Here is a 9,501-nt window from a genome sequence, read left to right on the forward strand (position 1 = left end):
TCTATATCACAAAAGTCACCTCACATCAATACTATATAATTCACTCTAAAAGAACATCACAGGCACACACAAAAGATAACAAAATTTGATTTTTTATAAATTTAAAGTGTATTATCTAGTTTAAACTACACTAAAAGATTTATTTTAATCAAACAGCCAATTCAAAACCCTCTTTCTTTCCAAGTTTGGCATAAGGAAAGTTCAATCCATTCAAATTTTCTGGTTTGTCATCCTATAAATGATGCTATCATTTCCAGGATCCATGTTCCAAATATTGTAACAGGTAACAATCAGAGTCAAGGCCAAGCTGATCATTGTCCAAAGCACCAGGTTGAAAACCACTGGATATTCAAAATTATATTTATAGGCAAGGTTATAAGGAGTTGAGGGGTCCTTCACTTGTTTTGTCTTAAGGATAGTCTTTGGCTTCCTCATAAAGGATGTGTCAAATGATCTGACAATCCCTAACTCTACCACTGCATTCCCACCATAGAGACTGTACATGCCATCTGCACACTTTTGCAGAGCATCAACGAGGATCTTAGAGGTATCTCTAAATTGTTCAGAGTCTTTCCCATAATTTTTCCCAATTTCATCCAGACCTGGTAGCTCCAGTGAGTATAAACCAGGAGAATGATCCTTGGCTAGATGCTTATGTTGGGACAACAAACTTGAAATATCATGCAACACTTGCAGTTCAGAAAGAAAAAGGAGATCAACTTCATTGTCCTACTCAGAGAATTGAGGGGAAGTGAAGTGAGAGCAGAGGTTTCTTGAAACAGTCGATCGTGGAGTTGTCTGAGCATTACTGAGAGATCTTTAAAAACCGAGTTTGCTTCCCACCATGTACACTCTTTCCTCACTGGGAGCCAACTGCAAAACCGCTGGAGTGTCTTCAAAAATAAGGAGTGAACGGAATTTGCCACGCTGTCAAGACTAAAAGGAACTGCATTCTCCAAAGGATATGAAATGACACTGCCTGGGGGGAGAGCAAGCTTGTCCACTCCTTTCACCATCACCATCACAGCCTGGGGATGGTGGAGTAGGTTACCTACTGCAAGGCCCGGCTAAGAAAGCTCTTCTTTCACAGAGAAGCCCATGGACAATGCAGCCATGTTTGGGATTCGCTCTCCTGGAACAGGCCAATTTCCATTCCGGAAAACAACAGATCCTGGTAATCTTAATATACTAAATTTGTTCCCTAAGACATCTGATACAGGTAAGCATAATACTGCTGGCTTAGAACTCTGTTTCCTGATGACTTTGACTCCACCCTTCAGGGCCAGGCTTGCAGGATTACTCTGAGGATCCAATGAGACACCCACGGACTGGGTTTAGAAGAGAGATGGATCAGTTCCTTGTGCTGCCCTAATACTGTACAGTCCAAACAACAGGGAAGATGCACGACGCTGGACCCAGATGCCAATGATGGGAGCCTCACAAACTTGTGGTTGAGGTCAAGGGCAGCCACAGCCAGATGGCAGGGTCACAAGGAGGTACATCACCAAAGTTTAGGAAGCCAGACACAGCGAGGTCATATAAACATAAGGGTCCATATAGAAATGACAGTCGTCAAGTTCCATTTGCAGCTTACATCTGGAGTAGAGAAGGCAGATGCCTTCAGGAAGCTGCCGTCGATATTGGCAACACTTTATTTCACTCCGTGCAGGAAACACAAAACAGACACAACTCCCTGTGCCCTCCAAGAGCCGCCGTGTGTATTTGTTGAATGAATGAACTCAGAGTGACTGAAAAGCCTGCTGAATACATGTGTCTCAGCTCCCCACTCTCCTCCCAACTAGATTTTGGGAGCAAGTGGCAGTGAAATCAAATCCTGAAAGAAAGCATCTGCTCCTAAGAGAACGCAAACAGGGAGGCCAGGACCGGCATGAAGGTAAGAGAGTCAGGTTTTGTCCCCACATTGCCCAAGATACCCTAGTGCAGGTGGCTCCTCTTCATTGTTTTTCCTGGGGTTCTGCCAAGACGGTGACAATTTATCCCTGCCTTCTCTGAGGGAGTCTCATGCCACAGCTCAGCTTCTCCACAAATGTCAACCAGCCTGATCCCTCTCCTGGCTGCGCTTGGAATCACCTGTGGAGCTTTAAAAGCTGCTGATGCCTCTGGAATAGTAGATTTTAAAAAAATACATTTTTATTAAGATGAGTTACATTGATCAAGTGTTCATTGTTCTCTGGAAGTCGTCTTTGATAGCAGCGCTAATGACACTTATTTTACTTGGAGTGTGAACTTTACTCTCTTCAGTGGAGTCTAAATATCTTTAGGGAGGGCCCATTTTATATTTATTTTCTTATTCCTACCACCTTATATAATATTTACTGTTATATAGCTATTTAACTGTTCAAAAATGAGTGGGAGGATAAGTAAATGAACACAGATATTAATAAAGGAACAAACAAATGACTATCAAAATATGTTTAGGAAATACTTTTCAATACCAACGCAGCCATCAGAAGATAGTTTACATGGTACTTTTCAACTTTTCATTGATTTCTATATGGCACATTCTGTCAATACCATAATCATAAGTTGCTTTTGGTACTTTGTTGATTCATTAAGTAAAATATTTTATTCCCAGTGGATTTTTAAAAGAGCATAAAGGTGTTAACTAAGATAGAAGATGTGAATTTCTCATTAAGAAGCATTGGGCACTTTCAATATGTAAGTAAACAATTTTTATAAAATTAGAGTTAAATCATTTGAAAAAGAAATTGGAACTTAATATGATGTACATGGGGATTCCCTGGTAGCTCAGCTAGTAAAGAATCCCCTCTGCAATGTAGGAGACCCAGGTTCAATTCCTGGGTCAGGAAGATCTGCTGGAGAAGGGATAGGCTCCCCACTCCAGTATTCTTGGGCTTCCCTGGTGGTCAGCTGGTAAAGAATCCACCTGTAATGCAGGAGACATGGATTGAATCTCTGAATTGGGAAGATCCCCTGGAAAAGGGAACCGGCTACCCACTCCAGTATTCTAGCCTGGAGAATTCCATGGACTGTATAGCCCATGAGGCAGCAAAGAGTCTGACATGACTGAGCAACTTTCACTTTTCATGATGTACATGGTCCATAGAATCCACTTTGATGCTGTTCTGATTAGCCTGCCTGGCTGTGGTCCTGTTGCTGGGTGGCAGCTTGATTGGTTGCTGTGTGATAGACTTTGGTTGCTGAGTGATAGACTTCGTAATGTTCAACTCTGCCAGTCAGTCATACAACTGGAGATAAAATAAATTCAGGACTCTATTTAGCTCTGTGACCTTCACTGGTAATGAATCCTGTAGCTTCATTAGTTGCAATTTAAAGCTTTTTAAAATTAATTGCCTTTTCTTTAATGAAGTTTTTGCTTGCTTGGCAATCAGAACAATGGTAAATACATCAACAAACTTAACAAAATTTATTACAGGCTAGCTGTGACCTTGAAGAGGCTTTTTTGTTTTCAATTATAATGTCATGTATTATATAGAATGCATAGGAAGGGCTTTATTTTAACTATTATAATCATTCTTTATGTGCTAAAAACTTATTATATTGCAATCTTGTGTACTTCACTATGATACATTAAAATCTCTTCTAAAATCACTTATGCTCATATTCAGGATTTTACATTTTCATTTGTTTAGCTTATTTGGCCATGTGATTGTCATATTGCTCCAGGCACAGAAGCAACCACTCTGACACTAATGTTTTTTAAACTACATTACATTATACATATGCCTAACAGAAGTATGAATCAATGCCAGCATTGCAAAGGAAAAAAATTCATGAAATGTAGTGTTACATAGAAGAATAATTTACTCTGGTGGAAACCAGGGTTTTAATTTCCATAGTTTGAACTTCTATTTTTACCTGTGCACAAAAACAAGTTGAAATATTTATTCATTGGGTCAATTACATAGTGTGTGGATATAGATAAAGATAGTCATAATTTTTTTCAGCCTGAGTTTGTGTCTTTGGGTATGGGCTATTCTATAGTTGCTAGATTATTATGTTTCATAATTATGTTGGGGCATATTTTCTCTCTTTAACTGCAGAAGGCATTCACTTCATTATTCACAGTGCATATACCTGGGTTGTTTTTATGAGAGTAAGATGAATTTTCAATGCATCATTCATAAACCAGAGTTACCAAAATATCACTCCTTTATAGCTATGAAATGAGATAAACTTTAGGATGAATTTAAAACTTCAGTGTATGAAAAAGTCTCTGTGTCTCACTGGGTCATTATAATAACTAAATGAAAAAAAAAGTCTCTGAAGCAATTAAGACAATGCTAACTCAGATAATCAGTGTATTAGGAAGTCCAACAAAATTATTTGTATAGTGAAATAATGTTGATAAAATATGTCCCACTTCTTAACCAAAAATATACTTTTTATAAAAATATTCCATTAAGTCTGGATCAATTTGGGACTTCCTTGGTGGTACAGTGGTTAAAGGTCCACGTGCCAATGCAGGGGACACGGTTCAGTCCCTGGGCCAGGAAGATTCCACATGCCATGGGGCAACTAAGCCCACGTGCCACAGCTCCTGAGCCCATACTGCAATAAGAGCCTGTGCCCTGCAATAAGACAGTAACCCCCACTCACTGCAACTGGAGAAAGCCTAACACAGCGACAAAGACCCAACACAGCCAAAAATGAAATCTAGAGAATTTGAAAGTCAGAATAAAAGCATACAATTAACTGGACATTAACACACAGATAAATCATCTAGTTGGATTCCACCCCCCACCCCCCGCCACTGGCTCAACATATCCCAAATTATCTATGAACTCATTTATTTTCCTTTAAATGGCTTGCCATTGAAAATATTTCTATATATCCATTTGCTGAAAAAATTTATCAAATACCATCACTTTCAATTTCAGTCCCAATATTAAAACATTAGTACTTAAAAAAAGAAAGAAAACTACTAAACTTTCAGGGTATTTAAGCTACAGAGAACTTCAGGAATATTCAACTCTTCCTTCCCATTTTAGTAGGAGGAAATTGAGGTAGAGTGGCATCGGTGGTATGTGTAATATCTCTTGCTTATTCAAATTTTATACACTCTAATCAGTGCTATAAATAGATATGGACATTTTCAGAAGCAGACACTCTTTTTTCAATAGGTAGAAAGGAGGGAAAGAAGTGAGGGAAGAGAAAAATAGGTCTAGAAGATGGGAGAAAAACAGATGGAATTACAAAGCCAATCACACAAGGCACGGAGAGAAAGGAGCTATGTGTGTTATGGTCCCCAAATACATTTACCCAGGAAGCTCAGAATATCACAACATTCAGACTTAAACGTGCATTTTAAAGCAGACTATGAGTTTTAAAAAGTTGCAAATGACACCATATTCTTGCATGTAAAAGATGCCTAGCAAAACAAACCAAGAAGCAACCTTCTTCTGTTCTCTGTGTGAAAAAGACTTCTAGGTAGTGGTGTTTTTTGTTTCATTAGTCATAATCCATATCCATATTTTATTATTTTAATAATTGATGTTTTATTTTAATAATTGAGAGTGTATAAAATAAACTTCAGCAGAGCATTGGTATTTACACACTCCTTAAAACATTCAGTTCAGTCACTCAGTTGTGTCTGACTCTGCAAACCCATGGACTGCAGCATGCCAGGCCTCCCAGTCCATTACCAACTGGGAGTCTACTCAAACTCATGTCCATCAAGTCAGTATTGCCATCCATCCATCTCATTCTCTGCTGTCCCCTTCTCCTCTTGCCTTCAATCTTTCCCAGCATCAGGGTCTCTTCCAGTGAGTCTGTTCTTTGCATCAGGGGGCCAAATTATTGGAGTTTCAGCTTCAGCATCAGTCCTTCCAATGAACACTCAGGACTGATTTATTTTAGGATGGACTGGTTGGATCTCCTTGCAGTCCAAGGGCCTCTCAAGAGTCTTCAACACCAATTCAAAAGCATCACTTCTTCGGCACTCAGCTTTCTTTAAGGTCCAGCTCTCAATCCATGCATAACTACTGGAAAAACCATAGTTTTGACTAGACAGACCTTTGTTGGCAAAGAAATGTCTCTGGTTTTTAATATGCCATCTACGTTTGTTATAGCTTTTCCTCCACGGACCAAACATCTTTTAATTTTGTGGCTGCAGTCACCATCTGCAGTGATTTTGGAGCCCCCAAAATAGTCTGTCACTGTTTCCATTGTTTCCCGATCTATTTGCCATGAAATGATAGGACAAGATGCCATAATCTTAGTTTTTCGAACGTTGAATTTTAAGCCAGCTTTTTCACGCTCCTCTTTCACTTTCATCACAAGACTCTTTAGTTCTTCTTCACTTTCTGCCATAAGGGTGGTGTCATCTGCCTATCTGAGGTTATTGATATTTCTCCCGGAAATCTTGATTCCAGCTTGTGCTTCAACCAGCCCCACATTTTGTATGATGTACTCTGCATGTAAGTTAAATAAGCAGGGTAACAATATACAGCCTTGACATACTCCTTTCCCTATTTGGAACCAGTCTGTTGTTCCATGTCTGGTTCTAACTGTTGCTTCTTGACCTGCATACAGATTTTTCAGGAGGCAGGTAACATGATCTGGTATTCCCACCTCTTGAGGAATTTTCCACAGTTTGTCATGATCCACACAGTCAAAGGCTTTGGCATAGTCAATAAAGCAGAAATAGATGTTTTTTTTCTGAAATTCTCTTGCTTTTTTGATGATCCAACAGATGTTGGCAATTTGATCTCTGGTTGCTTTACCTTTTCTAAATCCATTTTGAACATCTGGAAGTTCATGGTTCATGTACTATTGAAGCCTGCCTTGGAGAATTTTTAGTATTACTTTGCTAGTGTATGAAATGAGGGCAGTTGTGCAGTAGTTTGAACATTCTTTGGCATTAAAATGGTTAATTTTTTGATTATAGGGATTTTCCTCAACAAACGTATAGCAATCACGGTGCCTTCAATTCCATTAGCCATGCTGTACCTTTCAAGACAGCTTTGTTAGCATCGTTGCCAAGCTTTCTAGAGTTTGAATCCTGGCTTAGGCATGTGGAATTACTACATTCTCTCTTGTCATGTTTTGTGATGACTTTTGTCCTAAGCTCTTTTGGTGTATGCAAAGAGAATGGACTTAGAGCACTTGGCCAGAAATTCACAGATTTCTTTTGTGAGGGATGATGAGGTACTCACTGTTCCAATCTCATCTTTTATATTTTGTTGAAGTTCAGTTGATTTACAGTATGGTATTAGTTTCATGTGTATAGCAAAGTGACTTGGTGATATGGATAAATATGTATATATTCTTACTCATTTGAAAATCCTTTGTCATTAAAGTTTATTACAAGATATTGGATATAGTCCCTTCTGCTCTACACTATATCTAGTCTTTTGTTTTACGTATGATAGTGGGCATCTGTTAAACTGATAATCCCAATTTACTCCTTCCATCCTCTTCCCCTTGGTACCCATAAGTTTGTTTTCTGTCTGTGAGTCTGTTTCTTTTTTGTAAATAAGTTCATTTGTACTGTATTTTAGATTCCACATATAAGTGATATCATATCTTATTTGTCTTTGTCTGACTTACTTCATTTAGTATGATAACTTCTAAGGCTATCCATGTTGCTTCAAATGGCATTATTTCATTCTTTTTATGACTGAGTAGTATTATATCATGTGTGTGTGTATTAAATAAGGTACTATATATACCACATCTTTTGACTGACACTTAGTTTTGCTTCCATGTCTTGGCTATTCTAAATAGTATTGCTGTGAGCACTGGGGTACATGTATCCCATTTTGAATTAGGGCTTTCATATTTTTCAGATATATGCCTAGGAGTGGGATTAGAGGATTATACAGCAATTCTGTTTTTAGTTTTTTAAGGACCTTTGATAGTGTTTTCCATTGTAGCAGCACCAATTTGCATTCCTGCTAGCAGTGTAGGAGGGTTTCCTTTTTTCCTCATGTTCTCTACCATTTATTATTTATAGTCTTTTTGATGGTGGCTGTCTGACCACATTAGGTGATATCTCATTGTAGTTTTTATTTGCATTTGTCTAATAATTAGTGATGTTGACCATTTTATCATGTACCTGTTGACCATCTATATATCTTTTGAAAAATGTCAATTTAGGGCTTCTGCTCTCTTTTTTTGGATTAGGTTTTTGCTTTCCTGTTATTAAATTGTATGACCTGTTTGTGTATTTTTGAAATTAAAAGCCCTTTCAGTCACATAATTTACAAATATTTTCTCCAGCTCATAGGTTTTTCTTTTCAGTTTGTTTATAATGTTCTTTGGGCTTCCCCTTTGGCTCAGCTGGTAAAGAATCCACCTGTAATGTGGGAGACCTGGGTTTGATTCCTGGGTTGGGAAGATCCCCTGGAGAAGGGAAAGGTTACCCACTCCAGTATTCTGGCCTGGAGAATTCCATGGACTGTATAGTCCATGGGGTCCACAAAGAGTCAGACACAAAGAGTCGGACTGAGTGACTTTCACTTCATTTCATGATGTTCTTTGCTCTGCAAAAGTTAAGTTTGGCTAGGTTCCATTTATTTCTGCTTTTATGTCTGTTGTCTTGGTGACTGACCTAAGAAAACAATGCTACAATGGTGTCATATCTCATATTTAAGTCTTTAAGGTCTAATCCCCTCTTGACATGAGAGGTAACAATGGGTAAAGAGACCATTGAAATTTTCCAGGAATCTGAGTTAAGGATTGTGTATTATAGGTAATCCCTGAAACTAAGTATTTATAGTGCATGGCTCCATAGTCACAGAGCTACATTAAGGAGTCCAAGTTCATGTTGCTGACCACATAACAGGCCAGTAAATCAAGGGACAAGTTGTTGGGACAAGAAATAGTGACTGTATTCAGAAAGCCATAAGACCAAGAAGATGGTGAGTTAGTGTACCTAAAAACCATCTTGCTGGGGTCCGGGCACTAGTTTTATTTTATTTTATTTTTTCTTTTTATAGAACAAACGGGGAAGAGGTGAGGAGGAGGTAACCTAAAAAAGCCAAAAATTTTTGCATGTATTTCCTGGTTTTGGCCAGATTCTATATGGGACGTGTTCATTTCTTCTCTTCTGCAGCCATTCACAGTTTAGTTCAGTTCAGTCACTCAGCCATGTCTGATTCTTTGCGACCCCATGAACTGCAGCACGCCAGGACTCCCTGTCCATCACCAAATCCCAGAGTCTACCTAAACCATGTCCACTGAGTCAGTGATGCCAGCCAACCATCTCATCCTCTGTCGTTCCCTTCTCCTCCTGCCCTCAATCTTTCCCAGCATCAGGATCTTTTCAAATGAGTCAGCTCTTCACAACAGGTAGCCAAAGTATTGGAGTTTCAGCTTCAACATCAGTCTTTCCAATGAACACCCAGGACTGATCTCCTCTAGGATGGACTGGCTGGATCTCCTTGCAGACCAAGAAACTCTCAAGAGTCTTCTCCAACATCATAGTTCAAAAGTATCAATTCTTTGGAGCTCATCTTTCTTTATAGTCCAACTCTCACATCCATACACGACTAC

At 38.8% G+C, this 9,501-nt stretch overlaps 1 pseudogene; it reads right to left on the reverse strand.

The window, feature by feature from the left end:
- Positions 1 to 201: 201 nt before the first annotated feature.
- LOC122428722 lies at positions 202 to 6,947 on the reverse strand (annotated as a pseudogene).
- Between the last annotated feature and the right edge of the window lie 2,554 nt (positions 6,948 to 9,501).

The sequence above is a fragment of the Cervus canadensis genome, chromosome 2 (assembly GCF_019320065.1).
Source record: "Cervus canadensis isolate Bull #8, Minnesota chromosome 2, ASM1932006v1, whole genome shotgun sequence".
Classification (NCBI taxonomy): Eukaryota; Metazoa; Chordata; class Mammalia; order Artiodactyla; family Cervidae; genus Cervus; species Cervus canadensis.